Source organism: Leopardus geoffroyi, chromosome A3, assembly GCF_018350155.1.
Source record: "Leopardus geoffroyi isolate Oge1 chromosome A3, O.geoffroyi_Oge1_pat1.0, whole genome shotgun sequence".
Classification (NCBI taxonomy): domain Eukaryota; kingdom Metazoa; phylum Chordata; class Mammalia; order Carnivora; family Felidae; genus Leopardus; species Leopardus geoffroyi.
Window position 1 is genome coordinate 109,590,440 of NC_059336.1, and position 22,552 is coordinate 109,612,991.

At 44.7% G+C, this 22,552-nt stretch overlaps 1 long non-coding RNA gene across 1 annotated transcript in view; it reads right to left on the bottom strand.

Annotated features, from left to right (window-relative positions):
- Nucleotides 1-6,256: 6,256 nt before the first annotated feature.
- Nucleotides 6,257-22,552, bottom strand: part of LOC123581229 — a 37,205-nt gene continuing 20,909 nt past the window's right edge. The window contains exon 3 of the long non-coding RNA XR_006703682.1: nt 6,257-6,546. This is a non-coding gene — a long non-coding RNA (uncharacterized LOC123581229). The remainder of the gene's footprint in view (nt 6,547-22,552) is intronic.

Consider the following 22,552-nt stretch of genomic DNA (forward strand, 5'->3'; position numbering starts at 1 on the left):
TTTCCCCGGGTGTTCCTTATGTCTCAGTGGTTGTAACTGATCATACCCACGCCATCACCATAAGGGAGCTGTTTCAGAACAACAAACAACTGTCCTTTGTACCTCTGTTGTAGGAGGCAGACTTTGTCAAACAGCAAGAATAGGAAGGAGACTAGCTATTGGGCAGAGCAACTTGTGGGTGAGCAAACAAAATTGTTTCATGAGCAGATATAGTGTTTCTGCTTAGGTGTTTCAATACAAGTGAGTCAGATTTCTAAACCTGGCTTCATATTAGAATAGCTCAGGCCCAGATATTTCCTATCTCCTGAGAGTAATTCTAGCCCATTAAATCACTTTAGAGAACAGGGTGTTGGTTATGAGCTCGCTCTCCCACTAACACATTTTTTTGCACTTGAAGGAGCAATGTCTGTGTGAAAAAGGAGAATGTGTTCCGACATGTTATGGTTGCCAGAAACACAGTGAACAGAGGTCCAAAAATATGGGAGGTCAAGAAAGAGTTTTGTTTTGTAGAGATCACATTTGTATTCACGCAAAAACAGCTTTCACTGCTTTTCCTTTGTACACATACAAACAAATTTCCACTTGGCCATGAAAGATTTGTGGAGGCGCCCCGTGTCTAATGACACTTTAAAAAAAAAAAAAAAGGATTCTGGCTTTTACCTTCACAGTGTGGGAGTCAGGGAGTTAGTGGATCCTTACAGAGATCTACCACAGTATCTTCAGTAAAACAAAATATCGCTAGTAGAGTAGATAAGCCTTTCAGTCAGAAGATTCAAATATGCAGAAATGTCACTTTCTTTATTAATCTGTACCTGAACTCCACGCTGGATCTTTTAATCCTGGCTAGCAACGCAACAGCAGAGATTAATATCACCGATTCAGGGGAACTCGGTTGCTTCTAGATTTTAAACCTGGGAATTTTCCACTCCAATTCACCTTCTCTCCTTCTCCCTGAGGGTGAGCTAAGCTCTTAGGGAGGCTCATGTATCATCCTGGCACCTCACTAGTGTGGCCATGCTCTGTTCCCATTCACTTCTCATGCCAGGGAACTTGTTTCTGCCCCCACCCCCCAAGCCCTCCCTCCACTCTGTCCTTGGGCTCATACTCTGGCTTCAGGAGCTGGGGTCCATGGCAGCCTTTGGTTTCAAGGTCTAGCGTTTTGTTTTCTTTTGCATCACAACTGCAAGCTTTTTCTGCTCTCTGACCCTCCCAGCACTCTGCACACCCCCTGCCCCCTCCATCCTTAGGGGTCTTAGAAACTCTTGCCCGGCTCTCTTACCTGGGTGGGGTAACAGAACTTTCTGAGGCAAACTGGCCCATTCATTTAAAAAAAAAAAATGGTGACACAATTAAGCACAGCTATCTAATGAAAGACTCCCGACCTCGAGATTTTCCAAATCCTCACTTTCCTTTTATACAGTTGTGTGCATGTGGAGATTTATCACAGAGGAAAATTAGAAATCAGCCTTGCTTCCGACACCACCAGCACGGGTCTGGGAAAAGCAGGAAGAATTTGATCCTCTCTTCTTAGATAAGGGAACAAAGTCAGAGATAAGATAATGTTGCCTTGGGAAAAAATGTTTCCTTTCAGTGGTTTTCCTCCTGGGAGCCCGATTAGTCTGTGGGGATTCAATACTCAGAGCTGAGTCAGTGTGGGTTTCTGTGCCAGTGAGCTGTGCACCTAAAGCATTCAGTTTCGGGGCGCCTGGATGGCTCAGTTGGTTAACCGTCAGAGCCTTGGTTTGGCTCAGGTCATGGTCTCACTGTTCGTGGGTTCAAGCCCCACGTTGGGCTTTGCAATGACCATGTGGAGTCTGCTTGGGATTCTGTCTCTTTCCCTTACTCTCTGCCCCTCCCCCCCTTGCTCTCTCTCTCTCTCTCTCTCTCTCAAAATAAATTAAAAAAAAATTTTTTTTAACGTTTATTTATTTTTGAGACAGGGAGAGACAGAGCATGAACTAGGGAGGGTCAGAGACAGGGGGACACAGAATCTGAAACAGGCTCCAGGCTCTGAACTGTCAGCACAGAGCCCGACGCGGGGCTCGAACTCACGGACCGCGAGATCATGACCTGAGCCGAAGCCGGCCGCTTAACCGACTGAGCCACCCAGGCGCCCCCAAAATAAATTTAAAAAAGGCACTCAGCATTCTGAAATGAAGAGCTGCCGAATACTAAGTACCCCCACATTCAATCAGCACCACCAGGCTCTGGGTACCCTGGGACCTGTGTACTGGAACTAAAGTTCTTGTGTTTTAAACAATAAAACACAGAGGGGGCTCCTGTGTGACTCTGTCGGTTGGGCTTCTGACTCTTGATTTCAGCTCAGGTCATGATCTCACAGTTCATGGGATGCGATTCTCTCTCTCCCTCTCTCTCTGCTCCTACCCCGCTTGTGCACTCTCTCTCTCTCTCTCAAAATAAATGGATAGACTTAAGGAAAAAAAATTAAAAACAAAACATGGAAAGAAAAAGCTGACGGATATAGTTTCATAATTTCTAAATATTCTTTCATACGAGTTACAGGAGGAGTTTTGAATGATGACGGTCTGTGTGTTTAAGTACATACATGTTAAAGGTTAACATTTAAGTTAGGAAGAAGTTTTGCATGGATGTAAATCTATCAAGAATCGTTCTGGGGGCAGTGGTCACCAGGGTTGTTTCGTCTTGGGCTGTTTTGGCAGAATAAAGCTGGGAGGGAGAGCTGGGATGCTGTGTTGACCTCTGAAGTCCATTTGCCTTGTGACTTCAGGCAAGCCACCTGAAAGGATCTTTGTCACGGATGAGTCAAGGACCTAGCCTGGAAGTTGTACTGAGGACCAAAGCAGACAGACCTGTCCGTCTGAATGACTGGAGCTTCTCGGAGGGGCAGTGCCGCCAAATGAAGAGGTGTGACTTTCTCGTGCCCTGGTGAACCTGATGGGGACCCATCAGAGCTGGAAGAGGCTTCTGAGGCCACCCAGCCCAGCCCCCTCATCTGACAGATGAGGAAGCCAGAGAGGGGAAAATAACTTAGCAGGGTCACGTAGCCAACGAGCGCGGGACTCGATCCATAACTCGGGTTTCATGGTTGCCGTCGGGGTTCCAGCGTCTTCCATGTCTAGTCAGGAATAAAGAGTTTATTTTACGGTTCGAAGCAGGGCGAGTGTGCTCACGGTGCTCTCAAGGACACGCCAGGCTCTGTGTCCTAGAGAACATGCCTTGAGGAAACACCCCCAGTGAGCCAGGCAGTGCTTCGGGCATGCGTTCTGGTCCATGCTGGCCTCCCTAGCAATGGGCCATCTCTCAGGCTTCACCTTCAAGGAGAAGCAGCCCAAGGAGTTCTTTGTGTTCCTCACACCAGAGATTTGACTAGGGAAGGCAGGAGGAGGAAAGCACTGAGTAAGCAAGGCAGGCTGCAGGGTAGGAGCAGAGGTAGGCTGCCCCTGGGCACAGAACACCTCACAGCTGAGGTTATCCAGGCATCGCGTGTGTGTTGCTTTTTTGTTTGTGTTTGTGTTTGTTTTGTTTTCCTGGGGGTGCTCTGAAGAGTTGCTTTGAGGGATTCAACCGTTAGATCTGAAGCGGGAGTAACAATGTGATACCTGATTAGGAAGCCACGTTCTCTGGAACTGGGAGCTTCGGTGCCCAGACTCCGAGGGACAGCTGAGAGATATAGGGAAAACAGTATCAGGTGAAAATGTTGGCCAGGGGGAAGGGGAGGGGAGGGGAAGGGAAGGGAGGGAAAGAAGGGGAGAAGCAAGCCGAGGAGAGAGCAGACAGAAAGGGTCCTCCCTCTTCTGATGGAGCAGGGCTGTCGCCTACCTGACAGACGGGAAGGGTAGGTGATCCCTGGGCTAGAGGGTGCAAGGCCAGCTTCTGGGCCAGCGCCCTGATAGGGTTTGGAGGAAACAGGCAGGATGGAGTCACACTGGAGCATTTTCTAGAGAGTCTCTGAGTGGCTGGCTGTTCCAAATGGAGCCTTTGGGCAATGGATGCTTCCATCGGGCTCCAAACGACTCCGCCTCTAAGATACAGCCCTTGGAACCCTAAAAGGTCTGGACTTGATAATAAATAATAAGCAATATGTATTAAATCATGAGGGAGCATAAGGCAAGCTGACAGGCCACAAACACTCCCTCCCCCGCCACCCCCCCCCCCAAACCAGGTGGGATATGTGTGATATTCCTCGGACACTCCTGGCTGCCCAAGAAAAAAGGAAAGGGGAAAAACAAATGGTTAACTGACAGAGTAACCAGAAAAGATTCTTGGTAGATTTACATCCATGCAAAACTTCTTCCCAACTTAAATGGTGTGATAGAGATCATAGTCTCCATCACCCCTCCATAGTGATATGGGAAACAAAGGCAGAAGGAAATGGCAGAGAGAACTAACTTTCCTTACAACCTGCAGCCCATTGACGAATACTTGAGGCTGGCAGAGTAAAACGTTTGTCCAGGAACTCTTTACTATCTGAATGCTAATGCTTTGCTAGAGGGAAACACCTCCTTAGCTTGACAATAGCTGGCCCTCCACTCTCTAAAGAAGACTTTAGCATATGAAAATCTCACTGGAGACTTCCCCTGGACTTCACCTCCCCCAACCCCATAGTACGCAACTAGTCTCTCCTCGCAGTCCCCGGGCAGCTCTTCCTGCCCACGGGTCCTCTGTCCCCGTGCTTCATTAAAATCACCTTTTTACACCAAAGGCTTCTCCAAGAATTCTTTCTTGCTTGTTGGCTCTGGACTCTGCGAACCCCACTCTCATCTCCCAAAACCCCATCGTTACCTACTTTCACGTGTATGAAATGTGATAAGCATTTCTCCATGCTCTGTCTCATTCAATAATCACAACAAACTTCGAGTTAAACATTGTTATCCTCACTTTGCAGGGGAGGAAATTGAGGTTTAGAGATGTAAAGTAATGTCCCAAGACTAGTTGGCATATAAGCGGGCAGAGATTCCAATCCAGCTCTTACTTCAAATTCATTTTTTTTTTATTTAAAAAAAAAATTTTTTTTTATGTTTGTCTTTATTTTTGAGACAGAGAGAGCATGAGCACTGGAGGGACAGAGAGAGAGGGAGACACAGAATCGGAAGCAGGCTCCAGGCTCCAAGCTGTCAGCACAGAGCCCGACGCGGGGCTCAAACTCATCAACTGCGAGTTCATGACCTGAGCCAAAGTCCGAGCCAAAGTCCAGCTGAGCCACCCAGGCGCCCCTCCAAATTCATTTTTTTCAACGTTTATTTATTTTTGGGACAGAGAGAGAGCATGAACGGGGGAGGGGCAGAGAGAGAGGGAGACACAGAATCGGAAACAGGCTCCAGGCTCTGAGCCATCAGCCCAGAGCCTGATGCGGGGCTCGAACTCACGGACCGCAAGATCGTGACCTGGCTGAAGTCGGACGCTTAACAGACTGCGCCACCCAGGCGCTCCTCATTTTTAATCGTTACGTCACACCACCTTCCACTGGGCAGGTTGTTGGCTCCTGGGGACGAAGTAAGAGCTTATTCACTCGAGAGGGATCAATGAGCATGTACAGTAACTTCAGGACTCTAGCAGGGTCCAATAGGGGGACAGAGATGGGGCAACGTGAGTGAGGACTCTCCACACTTGGGTTCTGCCCCTGGGGTCTTGTCCAGACTCTTCCTTTGAGATATACCAGTTCTGGTTTTTTCTGACCTAACCTGCCCATTCCAAGCTCCATGTCAGGAATCAGAAACTCTGACTGATTAAGGAAGAGAAAGAGAAAAAGGAGGGGCGCCTGGGTGGCTCAGTTGGTTAAACGTCCAGCCTCGGCTCAGGTCCTGATTTCATAGCTCCTGGGTTCGAGCCCCACGTCGGGCTCTGTGCTGACAGCTCGGAGCTTGGAGCCTGGAGCCTGCTTCGGATTCTGTGTCTCCTTCTGTCTCTGCCCGTCCCCCACTCACAGTCTGTCTCTCTCAAAAATAAATAAACATTTAAGAAAGAGAGAGAGAGAAAGGAGGAGGGTGGTGGATTGGGGTGGAGAAGCAGTGTGTTCATGGAGCCTCAGAGCGTGCATCCGGCCTGCATTTCTCTGTGGCTTTTGATTCTTAGCCTCTTAAAAAAAATTTTTTTTGTAAGCTTTACTTATTTTTGAGAGAGAGAGAAAGAGAGAGAGAGAGAGAGGAGCAGAGAGAGGGAAACAGAATCTGAAGCAGGCTCCAGGCTCTGAGCTGTCAGCACAGAGCCCGACCCACGGGCTCAAACTCACAAACCGCGAGATCATGACCTGAGCCAAAGTCAGATGCCCGACCAACTGAGCCACCCAGATGCCCCGATTCTTGGCCTCTTAATAGCTCTCATCTTCTGGAAGCCAAAGGACAGGATAGGCTCTTGTAGAGAGGCCAGGACCAGGGGTCTAGTCAGACAGCTGTTTGTTCAGGCAGAAAAGGAGACCAGGTAATGTAGGGCACTTGTGTGCAGATGGCCAGTCCGGGGGGTGGTGGGGGCACGATACAGAGTCAGGGCATCTCTGTGGGAGGGAGGACCAAGCAGCAGGAGGGTCTGGAGCAGGTGAGAGAGGTCTTCGGCTCCATGAGATCATCTCTGTCAGGAGGAGCACAGATAAAGTTTCAGGCGAGTAAGCCAGGCTAAAGTGCCTAAGACTTCAAACAGAAATGCTAGACAAGCCTAGTGGGTCCTCTCTACTGCGTCCTGGTAGAAGTTCAATGGTAGAAGTTCTCAGAGCTGCCACCAAACCTGGACAAGACCACGGATCCCAAGACAGTCCGTCTGCACTCGCTCATCTTGGCTGGCTACTCTGCTCAGTTTGGATGGGAAAATCTGGCCACGAGAGGGCGGTAGGGAGCCACTGACACCCTTAGGTGCTGTACTGTGGGAGACTAGGTGCCCCCAAACCTGGGCAAACTGATTTGATTCCGTGGCCTCACCCTGGACATTCTGACTCAGTAGCCTGGATGGGGGCCGGCAGTCTGTAGTCTTAACTGGGCAACAGATCCACAGTATCCTAAAGTACTCTGAATCTTCTATTATCTTGAGCTCCCTTAACCCAGGACGACGAAAACGATTGTTAGGAGAGAAATGTGTTAAAATGTTTTATTGAGAAAAGAAATCATGCAACAATGAATATCTAAAACATATGCTCATTTCAAAGTATAGTAATAAAGGGAAGAACTGTGCCGACACCTGGTAGGTGGAAAAGTAGAATGTCGTCTGCACCTTCGAAGCCCCCGTGTGTCTCTCACCTCACAACTTTTCCCTCACTCAGGAGGTGACCATAATCCTGAGGTTTGTACAAATCACCTCCTTCCTTGTCTTTAGAGCTTACCACCTCTGGTTTTCGTTCTGTTTTGTTTTGTTTTGTTTTGTTTTGTTTGTTTGTTTATCCCTAAATAATAGATTATTTAACTTGGGCTGATTTTGAATTTTTAACAAAAGGAATTATTTTTTTCAATGAACAGTAGGCTTTTGAGAAAAATCCATATGGACACATGTGTTTGTAGTTCACTACCATGTATATGCCTCCATGGATTTATCTCCTCTCTCTCTCCCTCTCTCTCTCTCTCTTTTAAAGTAAATTTTACCGATAATGTGGGGCTTGAACTTATCACCCCAAGATCAAGGGTCATATACTCTACTGACTGAGTCAGCCAGGCACCCGTCATCTCCTTTCTCAATGGACATTTACAGAGCTTCTGGGTTTCTCCCTCCACACTTCTGTGAATATTCCTGTGCCTGGAGAATTTCTCAAGAGTTTTTCTGGGGCATACATCTAGAAGAAGAATTGCTGAGTTTTAGTGTAGGCATGATAAGCACTATCCATAAAAGAGACTGATACAGTTGATCACATCAATATTTATTTAAAAAAAAAAAATTTTTTTTCCGTTTATTTATTTTTGGGACAGAGAGAGACAGAGCATGAACGAGGGAGGGGCAGAGAGAGAGGGAGACACAGAATCAGAAACAGGCTCCAGGCTCTGAGCCATCAGCCCAGAGCCCGACGCGGGGCTCGAACTCATGGACCGCGAGATCGTGACCTGGCTGAAGTCGGACGCTTAACCGACTGCGCCACCCAGGCGCCCCAGATCACATCAATATTTAAAGGTAGTGAAAAGGCAAGCCATGTCCTGGGATAAGATGTTTGCAATAGAATATTGGTAAAGGACTAATATTCAGAGTATACGAACAATCATGAATCCACAAGGAAAAGGGAGACAACCTAGAAGAAAAATGGGCAAAAGTCACACATGCTTCAGAAACAAGGAGATGTAGAAGGCCATTAAAAATATTATGTCCAGGGGCCCCTAGGCGGCTCAGTCAGTTGAACATCTGACTTTGGCTCAGGTCATGATCTCGCAGCTCGTGAGTTTAAGCCCCGCGTCGGGCTCTGTGCTGACAGCTCGGAGCCTGGAGCCTGCTTTGGATTCTATGTCTCCCCCTCTCTCTGCCCCTAACCCACTGGCATTCTGTCTCTGTCTCTCTCAAAAATAAATAAACATTAAAAAAATTAAAAAAAAATATTATGTCCAATGTCATTAGTTATCAGAGAACTGTGAAGTGAAGCCACAAAGAGATATCAGCACATAGCTTGTGGATTAGTCAAGATGAATCAGCCAATATTAAGTGTTGTCGAGGTTACGGGACAATAGAAAAATCCACTCTCTGCAGAGTAAATGGTATAATCACTTTGAGAAACACCAACATTATCTAACTAGTCCTCTCAAAGCTCTGGTCTTGTAGGATAAGTTGGAGAATGTGATGGAATCTGAAAATCCACGTGTCTAGCTCTGATGTGGGGCTATGAAGGGGAACTCATAAGAGGGTCTATAGGAAGCTCTCGCCTTGGTGTAGCTGTGGCCTCTGTGGGTTCATGGCCAAGCATCTGATGGGAGGCCCAGGGCTGCCATGGCTCAGCAGGGCCTATAGTCTGGAAGAGCTAGACATGTAGCCAAGGAGAATGAGGCCAACCTGGATGGCCTCTGCAGGGCACCTAATCACGAAGACTGTCTGAGAGAAACAGCTCCTGCTTCACTCATTCTCACTTCCCAAATCTTGTCCAAGTTTGTCTTTTGGCCAACTCTAACCAGGACATACAGGAAAGGGGATTCTGGGAGACATGGTTTCCAGGGTATTTGTTTCCTATTACCGCTGTAACAAATCACCAGAACCTCAGCGGCTAACACTATGCAAACTGAGCTTACAATTCTTGAGGTCAGAAGTCCAAAACATGTTCCACTTACTTGAAATCAAGGCATTGGTGGTGCCCCACTCCCTCTGGAGACTCTGTGGGGGAGTCCACTTCCTTGCCTTCTCCAGCCTCCAGAAGTTACCTGCACTCTTGGCTTGTGGCCCCTTCCTCCATCTTCAAAACGTGTCACTCCAGCCTCTGCTTCTGTTGCCACATCTCCTTTCTGATTGTGATCCCCCTGACTTCCTCCTATAAGGACCCTTGTGATTATATTGTGCCCACCTGGATAGTCTAGGATAAGCTCCCCATCTCAATATCCTTAACTTAATTACATCTGCTAAATCCCTTTTTTTTATCAAAATTTTTTTTGTCAATGTTTATTTATTTTTGAGAGAGAGACAGAGCATAAGTGGGGGAGGGGCAGAGAGAGAGGGAGACACAGAATCTGAAGCCGGCTCCAGGCTCTGAGCTCAGCACAGTCCAACATGGGGCTTGAACTCATGAGCCCTGAGATCATGACCTGAGCTGACATCGGACGCTTAACCGACCGAGCCACCCAGGTGCCCCAATCCCTCTTGCCATGTAAGGAGACACATTCACAGGTTCCAGGGATTACAACGTGACTATGTTTGGGGGTTTGTGATTCGGACCACCACAGTGACACAGCCCAGCCATCTTCCCACCAACTGGAGCCTTTTTTATTAGATGATTTTCAACTTGCTCACCGAGGTTCTCACACAGAGTATGGCTCATTTTTTTCAGGGGTGAGTTTGGCTGATAATCTATGGATCCTCTGGCTTGTTGACAACTTTTTAGACTTTCTTCTCTCTCTCAGGCTTTGCTTCTGTCTCACGTTTTGGCACACCCTCCCACACTCTGAAGCTATGAGAATTCTTTTTCACCTAGTTATGTAGAAGGTGTCCTTAGTGTTTTCCTTTTAATCACCCTTGTAGCTATGTCTGTTTTTTAGGATTTGGGGAGTTTAAATAAAACTCTATTGCCACAAGTTCTTGCTATCTGAATGGTTTGCACTCTTGCCATGGTTTTGAAGTCATGGACAGGTATTATTTTTTTTAAGTGAAGTTAGAAAATAGGTATCATGATAAAGATTAATGAAGGTTTTCAAAAGACCTTTTCTGAGAATGGATTTCCTAGCCAATCTCTTCCCAAACCATCCCCTAAAATATGACTCAGCACTAAACTTCAAAGCTGGGTAGCTACTTACACTACTAGAAATAAAATTAGATAGAGAGTTATGTGGCTAAGATATCCTCCCATTATGGTCAGAAATGGAATTGCGAAGGTTTGGGGTCAGGATATTTTCTCAGTTGAAGTATCAGTTTCAAATACCTATTTTCAAGATTCTCAAACAAAGCGGTTTGATTTCCTAGTGTCCTGTAAGTGCTTGGCTTCACTTCATCCCAAGTGAGATTTTAGACTATGAACCACATTGAAAGAATCCCTTGGACCACCTACCTCAAAGCTTCTGCTTGCAACCATGGAACACGCAGAGACACACACACACACCCCACCACAACCACACCATTTGACGTGTCTGCCTAGCGTGTGACCATCTTTGTGGTTACAATTGTCAAATATCTATTTTTGTACCCTTTTTGGAGAATTCAAATCTCTAGCAAAAAACACTCTTCGAACAAAACCTACTCATTGCACTTGGGCAACCGCAGACCACCTGGAGGGCCTTCAAAGACCAGATTTCCAGAAACTACAATTTAGAACAAAAAAAGAATCATGGTGCCTTGAGTTGAGGAGGACCAAAAAGGTACCTGGTACAAGCTCACCCCAAATTTGAAAACTGGCAAAGCCCGCAACTTGCCCTGGTTTCCATATTGTACAAAATGTCTTAAAGGGATTAAGTATGGAACCTAGAATTCATCTAAGACCACCTTGCCCATTGGGGATTTAGGAAACTTTCTAATGGAACTTGGGCTGAGCTCCTACATTCACAAATGTTTCTCTGTTTTGTCTCTCCCTCAACCTGGAAACTCAGAGCCTTGGAAACTTATGTACCTGGTCATTCTACTCAATCATCTCTAGAAGTTGATGGTGTAAGAGAGGAGTCAGAGGGGTCGTCTGATGCCACACCCCACATTCTGACATCTCCCATGTCTTCCCTTCTTCTCTTCTTCCTCTTCCTCTTCCTAACACCACCTCCCTCCCTCCATAGAAAGCAGACAATTCCATCTCCTTGCACTGTCGGCCCTTCCCACATGGCCTTGTCACCAGTCCCCACCCTCCTTCCCACTCCCCAGATGAATCTCCTCTGAGTGGGCCTATCGAGTATTTCCCCAATAAGAATGGGACTCCTGTGAAGAGGAATTCACCCACCAGCTGCTGGAAGAACAAAAATGTCTTCATCTCCTTACATATATGGCAGGCAAAACAATCATAAAACCATGAAACGACATGAAGAGTTATTCAGTCTCTTCCTCCACAGAAGAAAATCCACACAAAAAAAACTCAGGCGAGGACAAGTGACAGAATGTCTACAGGCTTCTCTCTAGAACTCCTTCCATTAGCAGGTTCGGAAAACATGCATTGCCTGAACATGTTTTCCCCCTCTCCCAATGCTACAATCAGAGCAGGCTGTTCTTCTTTCTTCTGCATTCTTTCCAAATCCTGGGGAAATCTTCCCCATTCATTGAATCTGTCATCCTATTCTACCTCCTTGGTTATGGGTACGCATCCAAGAAGTCAACTTTCTACTGCTAAGTTTTCTGTTTATTTCACTTGCTGAAAAGGCAACGTGGCAATGAACTGTACTTATCGGTAGAGAAATCAGTTAAGTTCTTACGACCGAAAAAGAGTGGGTTCTTATATTTTTCATGATGAGTCCCAGGGGTACGTGTATTGTTTTACTGACAGGGCAGCAAGTTCCTGGGGCCCTGTCTTGTACTTCTTTTCAAACTCCGCCTAATCTAGCTGCCACCTACTTGCTTCAGAAATGAACGTACATCACTAAGCTTCACTGGGCTGCTTCCTGCTAAGTCAAACAAAAGAGGGCCCTGTTTTTATTCACAGGACTTTAAGAAACAACATGACGTAATGGGAAACATTGGATTTAAAGCCTGAGGGCCTGACTTCAGAAACAGCGCAGGCAGGTTATCGAACCTCTCTGAGATTCTTTGTTTGCTTGTTTGTAAAATGAGTAATAATAGTTACTGCCCAGCATGGGGTTGCTGTGAGAAGCAGATACAATCGTGCATGTTAGAGTCCTGTGCAGCCCACAAAACGTTTTACAATATTGAGAAATCAAGCCGGAGTTTAGCCACCAACATAAGCACCAAATAGGATGTCGGAGGAAGGAATCAGTTAATTCTCAGAGTCTTCAGGTACGTTTCTGAGGACCTGAGCTTCAAATCCCCTCCCGCAGCTCAAGTGTTTGTACAAACTTTTTCTTTACCTTCAGTAGTAGCCTTGAGTGCGTGATGCATCGGCCACAGCTTGGCGACTGAAAACGTCTAAACAAGCAGCTTAAACTTAGCCCTCACGAAGAAGCGTCCCACTGAGCCATGGACGGTCCGGCACCGATTTGCTCACCTCTCCATGGCTGGAGACGCCAAGTCCATCCCTGTGGATTGTGAGTTTCCTGCTTTCCCGGGCCTTGTCTGAGCAGGACACCAGTGCAGAGACTGAGACACAGTCTGGGCAGCCAAGCTGGGTAACTCAATCCTGGGCACATCTTCACCTCCCCGTCCAGCCAAACCCTCCGAGGAGGGCCACCCCCATATTCCATTGCACACTCGAGGAGGCTGGATTGTGAGATATGGCAGGGGCCTGACCAGGGAGGGCATGACAGTGACTTACCAAGGTGACAGCGCTGGGTTGGGTCTGGAAGTCCGCTGTTGAGCCAAGGCTTTAGCCCTTTGTTGCCAGATCGGGGGGAGATCCAGGGGGAATGAGAAAGGACAGAAGGGTTTGCATAGTGAGGGTAGGGAGGTTGTAGGGGACCCCTTAAGGGAAGTGTGCCAGTAGCCTCGTAGCCACCAGTAGGAAAGTGTTTCAACACATTAAGACCTGGAATGTTCTTGTAGGAACACACAGGCCAAATACCAGCCCAAGGATTGAGACGTCATCCGGTCTGTCCCTCTGGCTTCACCGATGAGGAAGTTGAGTAATTGGGCCAGGTCACTTTTCCAGCAATGGCCTCTTTGCCCCATTCTCTCCGGCCAATTGTCCTCAGTAATCTGGGCTTCAAAATAGGAGGACTGAAGGGTGCCTGGTTTCCATGGCAACCAGAAACCAGCCGCAATGCTGGCACAACCCTTTATTTAATCTATTAAACTCTTGTTACTGGCACCTTTGATTTGATTTCCTAACATTTCTTCTGGTTCCTTCATCAGTAATTTACATCACCATAACTTTATTAAGCAGCTACTGTGTAGAAGGGACTAGATTTTACAGGACCTTCAGAGGACCAAAGAGCCTCTGGTGTATGTGTATTTATTTATGAACTACATATACCTTGTACCAACATTTTAAATATTAAACATTAGGCAAATATTAAACATCAAATATTAAACATTAGCAAATATGTTTTAAATATTAAACATTAGCAAAATTTAATTACAAACATTCTTTCTTCATAACAGTGGAATGTTTACATGATCTTTGATGACGGAAATGGATTCTATATCCATGGTTTTCCTATGTGTGGATCTTCTTTTAAATGTTTTTTTTTTCAACGTTTATTTATTTTTGGGACAGAGAGAGACAGAGCATGAACGGGGGAGGGGCAGAGAGAAAGGGAGACACAGAATCGGAAACAGGCTCCAGGCTCTGAGCCATCAGCCCAGAGCCCGACGCGGGGCTCGAACTCACGGAGCGCGAGATCGTGACCTGGCTGAAGTCGGACGCTTAACCGACTGCGCCACCCAGGCGCCCCTGTGTGGATCTTCTTTGGTGGAAAGACTCAAGACGTTCTACCAAACACATAAAGTGTGTTAACTTTTCTCCAGTGTTCCATAATAAGATCATCATCTGCCTCACATGTAATTATTGTTGCCACCGTATGTAGAAACCGTTGACTCCAAGCTCCTAACTTGTGTGTTTGCCTATTGATCTTATCTCACATTGAAGACCACGGTGCCTTCCTTCCTTGCATGGCAGCGTCATGATTGTTAAAAACACCAAAGACGTCAAACGCATACGCAAGTCTGGCTGTCTCCTTCACATCTACAGAAGCTGGGACTAAAGTGGTTTCTTACCTTGCAGAAACACTTTGAGCTCATCTCACAGTTCAAATATCCCTGAGTCCCTAGAGCTTTGCCCCTCCATAGCCATCGTGCCTCATCAAGAAACTATTGTTTTTTTATGGATCAGCATCCATATTAACACATAACAAAGAGAATGATTTAAGTTGGACTTATCAGCCAGGATGTCATTCCACTTTTTTTCCTGTATCAGTAAGTACATTGCATAGTTCAGCCAACTTTTAAAGGATGGTTAATACGATTTTCTTGCTGAATAAAGCAGTGAGTTGATTCACATTCACTGGTGTGAGCTTCTTGGTACCAAATCAGTATGTGGAAGCTTGTCTAACCTAAGCAGTCAGCTTCTTTCTCCTTCCTAACCAGTGCCTGGGTCTAGAGACCAACACTTTCCTCTCCCCTCTTTTAAAAAAAAAAATTTTTTTTTGAACGTTTATTTATTTTTGAGAGAGACAGAATGCGAGTGGGTTAGGGACAGAGAGAGAGAGAGGGAGACACAGAATGGGAAGCAAGCTCCAGGCTCTGAGCTGTCAGCACAGAGCCAGCTGCGGGGCTCGAACTCACGAGCTGTGAGATCATGACCCGAGCTGAAGTCGGACACTCAACCGACTGAGTCACCCAGGCGCCCCATCCTCTCCCCTCTTTTTTATTTCCTATATGGACTTTTATGGTCAATAGGGATTTTCATATGTCAAAGAAGGAAATAACAGAATGTTGGAAGAACTTTCTCTCTCTCTGAATTAAGCTTGAGTTTTACTCGTGGTGTTTTACTACAAAATCCTGTTTTGAATAACTGAAGCTATGATCCAAAATATCAAACTTTTTTTTTTTTTTTTTTTTTTTTTTTTTTATCCAGTTTGTGCTCCTGCTGTAACAATCTTAATCCTAGAGACAGGTGATATTTCAGGCTGCCAAGGGAAAAAGACATGTACTCCAAAAAACGTAGAGAGAAAAGCATGTTGACATTTCTGGAGTTCTTTACAGAGCCCCATCAGTTGGCCACAGACATTTCGCAGTCTTCTCTACAGATCGTGGTTTGCTGGCCTTGTGTTGTGACACTACCAGCCGTGTAATGCTGAAGCTTGAGGCTCTCCGAGGGCTCTATATTTGGGTTCTCTGTCATAAGTGTTTCCCCCGTAAGATTCCAGCTTCAGTAGCTCTGGGCTTTGTTCTTTCATCTTTTCTTGCCCATTGCCACTGGGGACGCTCTCACCCACCCTGGGAAGTCTTCGGTTCACGAATGGTCTGTTTGGCATGTCTATAAGCCTAGCATTTGAAACCCAGAACTCATTTTTCTGTAGAGAGGATGTTTTAAGTGTTTGTTGGGTCTCCAGGTCAACCCACAAAGACTCATTCTGCCCCTAGTACAGGTAATGAGTTTTCCCTTTGTTCCTTTTATATAGATCATAGAAATACAGAATGTCAGGGCTGAAATGGAACTTAGACCATTGTGTTATACATTGCCGACAGAGTTGTTTTACAGTGTGTTCTATTACAAATGCCCCACATTCCACCTACTTTAGATGTTAAGTAGGGTCCTGTGGTCTAGCCTGGAAACCCAGTCATCCGTTACAACATGGTAAATGAAATAGTCATAAAGCGGGAATGGTCTTGCCACAGAGAACTTCACCTTGGCTCCTTTTCTTTATAACCTTTGAGGCACACTGCAAGGGCCAGGACTTTGTCAATGGTGTCTCTACACAGTCACAGCCAATACTTACACACCTTAAATCAATGTGGTCGTGAGAGCCGCATCAGGAAAACCTCTGCTGAGCTGTGGGAGCAAAGGCGTGAAGGAACACCTTCTGGCATTTGCTGAGCCAGGCATATTTGCATCTTAGGGAGCCCTTATCTCTCCCGTCCTTTTATCTTTCCTGTCCTCTCCGTCTGAAATGCTTTACCCCAGATATCGTCATGGCGCAGTCTCTCACTTCATCAGCTCTTTGCTCAAGTGTTGGGAAATGTGCTTGTAGGTGAAAGAATGAAGCTGGTAAGCACTGGACCAGATGCTCTGTATACGTTATTTCACTCAGTACTCAGAGCCCTTCCAGATGACAGGTTTCTTCTTTGACAGCTGGGTGGCCGAACACCCTTAGGTTATAGCAACTTTAGCAATACAATTTTGTGATTCATATAAGCATTTTATCAGTTTCCAATTGTTGGGGGGTTTTTTGGATCTTAGTAAAATCCTTTCATATTCCCTATAGAAGACATTCGAATTAAAAGAAATTCTCTCTAAATTTAGTTATCAAAAAGGGGGAAGGATGGCATTTTACAGTGGTTTGTGTCTAAGGACAATTTGGAGCCCAAATGTCCATCAAGTGATGAATGGACAAAGAATATGTGGTTTATATATACAATGGAATACTACTTGGCAATCAAGCCAATAAATCTTAAATGAATGATGACCACCATTGCTGGCAGGGTAGAATTTAAGGTCTTTGTCCTCAAAGACCTTAGAGAGATACCATCTCTTTGTCCTGGGAAAAATAGTATGTAACCATTTTTCACTCATCCATTTGTAAAAAAATTTGATAACACAGTGAGATAATAGTAAAAGAGAGGTCTGTGTAAAATGCTATGAGGACACGTGGGCCTAAACGCTTATCATCCTTTTCATTCTTGGTTACGGTCAAGGTTACATGCCAAACTCTCTAAACTTCTTCCTGAAATTACTTTCTTAAATATACATATGCATAGCATGGTTAGGCAAACTTGGCTCTTCTATGCAAAGAGATCTATGCATCAGACCACAAAGGATGGGGTCCGTATCAATACCTGACTGCCCCCAAAATGAACATCCACAGAAAGATATCAGAAGGGAATGCAAAGCCATGTTTTGTGAGTTGTCAGGAATGAGAACAACTTTGGAATCAGTTGAAAAATTGGGTTTAAACCTGGTTCTCACTTAGCTGTGTATAATCTTGGGTGTGGTCTCTCCTATCTCAGAAGCTTGCCATCTCACAGAATTGCTATGAAGAAAATTCCTAGCACAATCTGATACTTAACAGGTGCTCAGTAAATGTCATAGAACAAAGCTACCTTGTTCTGCTAGCTTTGGGGTAAATTTTACATCTATCATTTAATCAGCAGAAGGATCTTATAATTATTCATATTTTACAGGCGAAAATCTGAGGGTAAAGGTATCTACTAAGTGGTTTAGCTGGGAGCCCGTATTTTCCTCTTCCAAAGTTAGTCCTCAACAAAGATAATTCTATTTTTATTTCATCTGGTTCTTTCTGCAAGTTGCCTAAGGAATTCATGATCTAAAATAAAAAATATGTGTACACGAATTTATTAGTTAAGTCCCTGGGGATGCAAAATTTCTTTCCTGCACTACATAACCCCTAATTGCATTGACAAGTTATTGCAATACTTCGCGATTTTATTTCTTGACAGTAGATGGCGCTGACGATTGTCGAAAGAGACAAGCAAGATGCGGCCAAACACCCCACCCCCTACTCCTTTCCTTGGCCATTACAACAAAATAAAAAACAAACAAACAAAAAAAAACAGTGAAAAGAAAGTAAAGATTTTCATTCAAATGAAAGGTTGAAATTAAGAACTTGGAACTGCCGTGTAATTGAGCTGGATGCATATGTGATCCATGTGTGTTTAATTTAGGACTCTAGGGAAGATCTTCTGGGCTCCTTGCAAAATTTCATTAACAGGATTAAAACAAAATATAGTAAAATGTAATTATGCCGACAAACAATAAATTTGGAGTTACTTGTCAGATTTTATTTTCTGCACCATAATTTTAGGAAGAGATGAATATTAAGACAACTAAGAATGCAATTAAAAATATATATAATATACATATATACTAATATATAAAATATACAGCATATAATATATATTATATGTTTTATTTATAAATATATATTCTAAGTTACATATATATATCTTCCAGAGTGTTGAAGACAGTACAGAAGAATACAGTGGTCAAGATGAAAAACAAAACAAAACAACTTAATTATATGACTTTTGGGTAAGTTAACATCTTGGAACATAAGTTTCCTCCTCTTTAAAGCTGAAATGTTTCTTGCCTAATTCACAGGATGGTTGCATAGATCAAAGGCAGTAATGTAGTATAAATGCCTTGAGAGCGATCATGTCCTACATCCAGATGAGCCTTCTTTTATCCTTTCCACACATTCAACCCAACCTCCTCTAAGGTACACTGAAATTCAGAATAAAAGACTCTAGTGTTCAATTTGCTCATCTGCCCATGAACAATGTAACGGCCTTTGGTGTACTAGATTCATGGAAGACCCGGGACCAAGGTGTTTTCGACCATAAAAGGAACGTTTAGGTTAATATTCAGCTATCCAGAGAATTAAATAAAAGAACCCTTGACTCCAAAGGATATCAGTTTATTGAGGTAGCCTGCGCTCTCCTTCTCACTTTCAACTGTCTTTTCCTCTGTAGGAGCGTGTGTACCCGCGTGTGGAGGTGCTGTGTGTGTGTCTGTGGGGCACGCGTTTGTGGGGTGCAGGTGAAGCGGGCTACCTAAGCGTATTTCCACTGCAGCGACAGTCATAGGTCTGCAGGAGCCTACGTGGAATTTCTCCCTTGATTTTTACAAGAGGCATAGACGTCCTTTTTTTTTTTCTTTTTTAATAGCTTATTGAAATATTTTTGACATGTAAAAAAAAATAGACATGTCTCAAAAGAAGAAATTCAAATAGCTAACAGCTTCTCAGCATCTTTAATCATCAGAGACATGCAAATAAAAACCACAAGGAGATATCCTCTCACACCTGTCAAGGTAGCTATTATCAAAAAGAGAAAAGATAACAAGGGTTGTCAAGGATGTGGAGAAAAGGGAACCCTTGTGCACAGCTGGCAGGAACGTAAATTAGCGCAGCCGTTATGGAAAACAGCATGGAGGTTCCTCAAAACATGAAAAATAAAATTACCATAGTACCCTCTGTTCTTCTTTTAACAAAAGATTCACAAATATTTGTGGGTGAGGGTAGACATATTGTCATTTCTGCTTTAGGAATCCTGGGAGTCTCATGGCACTGGCTCCTGGGCCTCAAGCTGCTGTCCCCTAGAGGGGAGTCCCTTCTACACCAGGGACCTTAGGCTGCTAGTTCCAGCTTCTCAATTCCTGCCAGAAATAAGTGACCCGTCTCCATGCGCCGCTATTTAATCTGGGCTTTGGGGACATAAAGCATCCAGGCCAAGGCCAAACAGTGTCTGGCTGGATTCTAAAATCCGGGGGGTGAGGAGGGGGGGGTCAGATTCCTGTACCCTGCCCTTTTTCTTGCTTTAACAGATTCGGTCACTTCCTCAGGCAGGACTCCTTGCCTGGCCTCCATCGTATTCCCCACCCCGGAGGAAATATTCCCTTATAGCCTTCCCACATTTGTGATTAGAGAGCTGTTTCCATGGTTGTTTATCTCCTCCCCCTAGACTCTACGTTCCGGGGGATGTGACACAAGTCTGTCTCTTGTCCTGCTGTGTCCTCGTGCCTGGCACAGGGCCCAGCAGAAAGTAGGTGCTTGGTGAAGGACCGCTGAATGAGTGAAAGAGTGATTGACTTTAACCTACCCTGGGAAAGGCTGGCAGGCATCTAAGGGTCAAACTGACCCAACCACTAAGCGCCCAGACTGACCACCTTGATGCCACTTCTCAGGCATTTCAAGAGGACAGACTGGTGGAAGACAGGGGAGAGTTTTTGGTTGAAAAAGGCCGGATTTGTAGACATCCAGCCCCCATGCTCTAAGCTCTCCAGAACCTTTCCTGCTAAACCACTCACCCCCCAGAGGGCCCCTTCCTCCTCTTTCCATCATTGCTCCCTGCGGGCATGGGGCTGGCATGGAACCTGATCCTAAGTAAGAGTCTGTTCTAACAGGAAGCAAATAATGTTCCTCCCCTGATGGAGGTGTTTCCTTCTTAAAGAAGTTACAAAGGGCTCTTTTCAGAGAGAAAGGGGGCGGGCATGGTGTGTGGGCCACACTGCTGTCTGCCCTGTGCAGATTGAAGCACATTCTGGAATCAGGGCCTGTGAAACGAACCCCAACACTCAGTGGCCCGGGCTCTCTGAGCTCCCTTTACCTGTTGGTTACAAGCATCCCCCGGAATCCCCTAGGGTCCTTGTGAATCTTTTTCTTTTCTTGACTTCCAGGATAACAGCAATCTGGGTTTTCCTCCTGTTTTCTCGAAGTCCCCTTGCCGGATCTGCTTCCGCTTTGTAATCTCTGCACTGTGGGTGCCCCAGACCTCTGTCCTGAGGCCTCTCTCCCCTAGCCACGTTCACTTTGGGATGAACACACCGAGTTTCATGGCCATAAATTCCCTCTGTGCCCTGAGGAATCTGTCATGCTTAGTTCTAGCTCTTGCTTTGTCCCTGACTCCAGATTTTTATAGCTAGCTGCGGACTCTACACGCCCCCCCCCCCCACTGGGGGGTCTAATGGGTGTTTCGCACTAACCAGATCTAAAGCTGAACGCTCTCTCTCTTTTTTTTAGAAGACTCTTTTTAACGAGCGACAGGACATCCATGTAGAGCCAATAGTTGACTTCGTGTGCAATAATGAAAAAATAGGGGCCTTCATGTTAAAGGTCAGGAAGAATGGAAAGAGGTAGCCATCTTGATGCTATTTAAACAATGAGCAGGAGGGGCGCCTGGGTGGCTCAGTCGGTTAGGCGGCCGACTTCGGCTCAGGTCACGATCAAGCGGTCTGTGGGTTCGAGCCCCACATCGGGCTCTGTGCGGACAGCTCGGAGCCCGGAGCCTGTTTCAGATTCTGTGTCTCCCTCTCTCTGACCCTCCCTCGGTCATGCTCTGTCTCTCTCTGTCTCAAAAATAAATAAACGTTAAAAAAAAAAAAATTAAAAAAAAAGTAAACAATGATCAGGAGCTTCTAGTCAATTAAATAAAATGAGGGGAAAGGATAGAAGAAAGGAGAATGAAAATTATTATTTGCAGATGACATGATTGTCAACACTGCAAACCAAAAAGAATCTAAAAGAAAATAATATAAAAGAGAGATCAATCAGGTAACAGTCAGTTAGAAAATAAATGTGCATATATTAATACCTTTTATACTAGCTCTAACAAATTCAAAATATAATGAAAAAGGTGCTGTATATGGCAGAAGTTTTTAAAACTTCTATTATTTATTTTAAAAATAAATTTTATTTTTAATTTATATTTAATTAATTTATATTTAATATATATTATATTTAATTTATATTTAAAAAATATATAAAATATCTCAGAACCAACTTCTCAAAGAGGCATAACATGTCCATTTTGGAAAATTAAATATAAACTACATGTAATATTTTTCATGTTTTTTTTTTAAATTTTTTAATGCTTATTTATTTTTGACAGAGACAGAGACAGAGTGTGAACTGGGAAGGTCAGAGAAAGAGGGAGACACAGAATCCAAAGCAGGCTCCAGGCTCTGAGCTGTCAGCACAGAGCCCAAAGTGGGGCTCGAACTCATGAACCACGAGATCGTGACGTGAGCCGAAGTTGGATGCTTAACCGACTGAGCCACCCAGGCGCCCCTAATGTTTATTTAGTTTTGAGAAAGAGAGAGAGAGAGAAAGCTTGAGGGGGGGAGGGAAGAGAGAGAAGACACAGAATCCGAAGCAGGCTCCAGGCTCTGAACCGTCAGCACAGAGCCCGAAGTGGGGCTTGAACCTGCAAACGGCAAGATCATGACCCGAGCCAAAGTCAGACGCTTAATTGACTGAGCCACCCAGGTGCCCCAAACATAAACTACATTTAAAAGCAAGTGACAAATCAGGAAAACAACTTCCCAGTAAATGACAAATCAAAATTTTCCTATCTCTAATATATAAATAGTTCTTATAAATAAAGAACAAAAAGATAGAATCCCAATTAAAAATTGCAAAGGGAAAGTGATTCACAAAAAGAGGAAATAGTCACTAAGTCTTTTAAAAGTGTTTGGCCTCATTAGCAGCCAAAGAAGTACAAATTAAAACCGTAAAATGGTATTCAAGCCTTGTCAGATTATAACCTTTTTCTACAATATTGTTAGCTTTGATAAGATGTGAAGAAACTGGCATACTTCTATGTTGCTGCTGGCATATAACTGGCTGTGATTTTCCTGAGGGCAACACGATAATATGTATCAAAAGCATTAAGGCATGCTTTGACCAGAAATTTCACTTCTAGGAATATAATCATA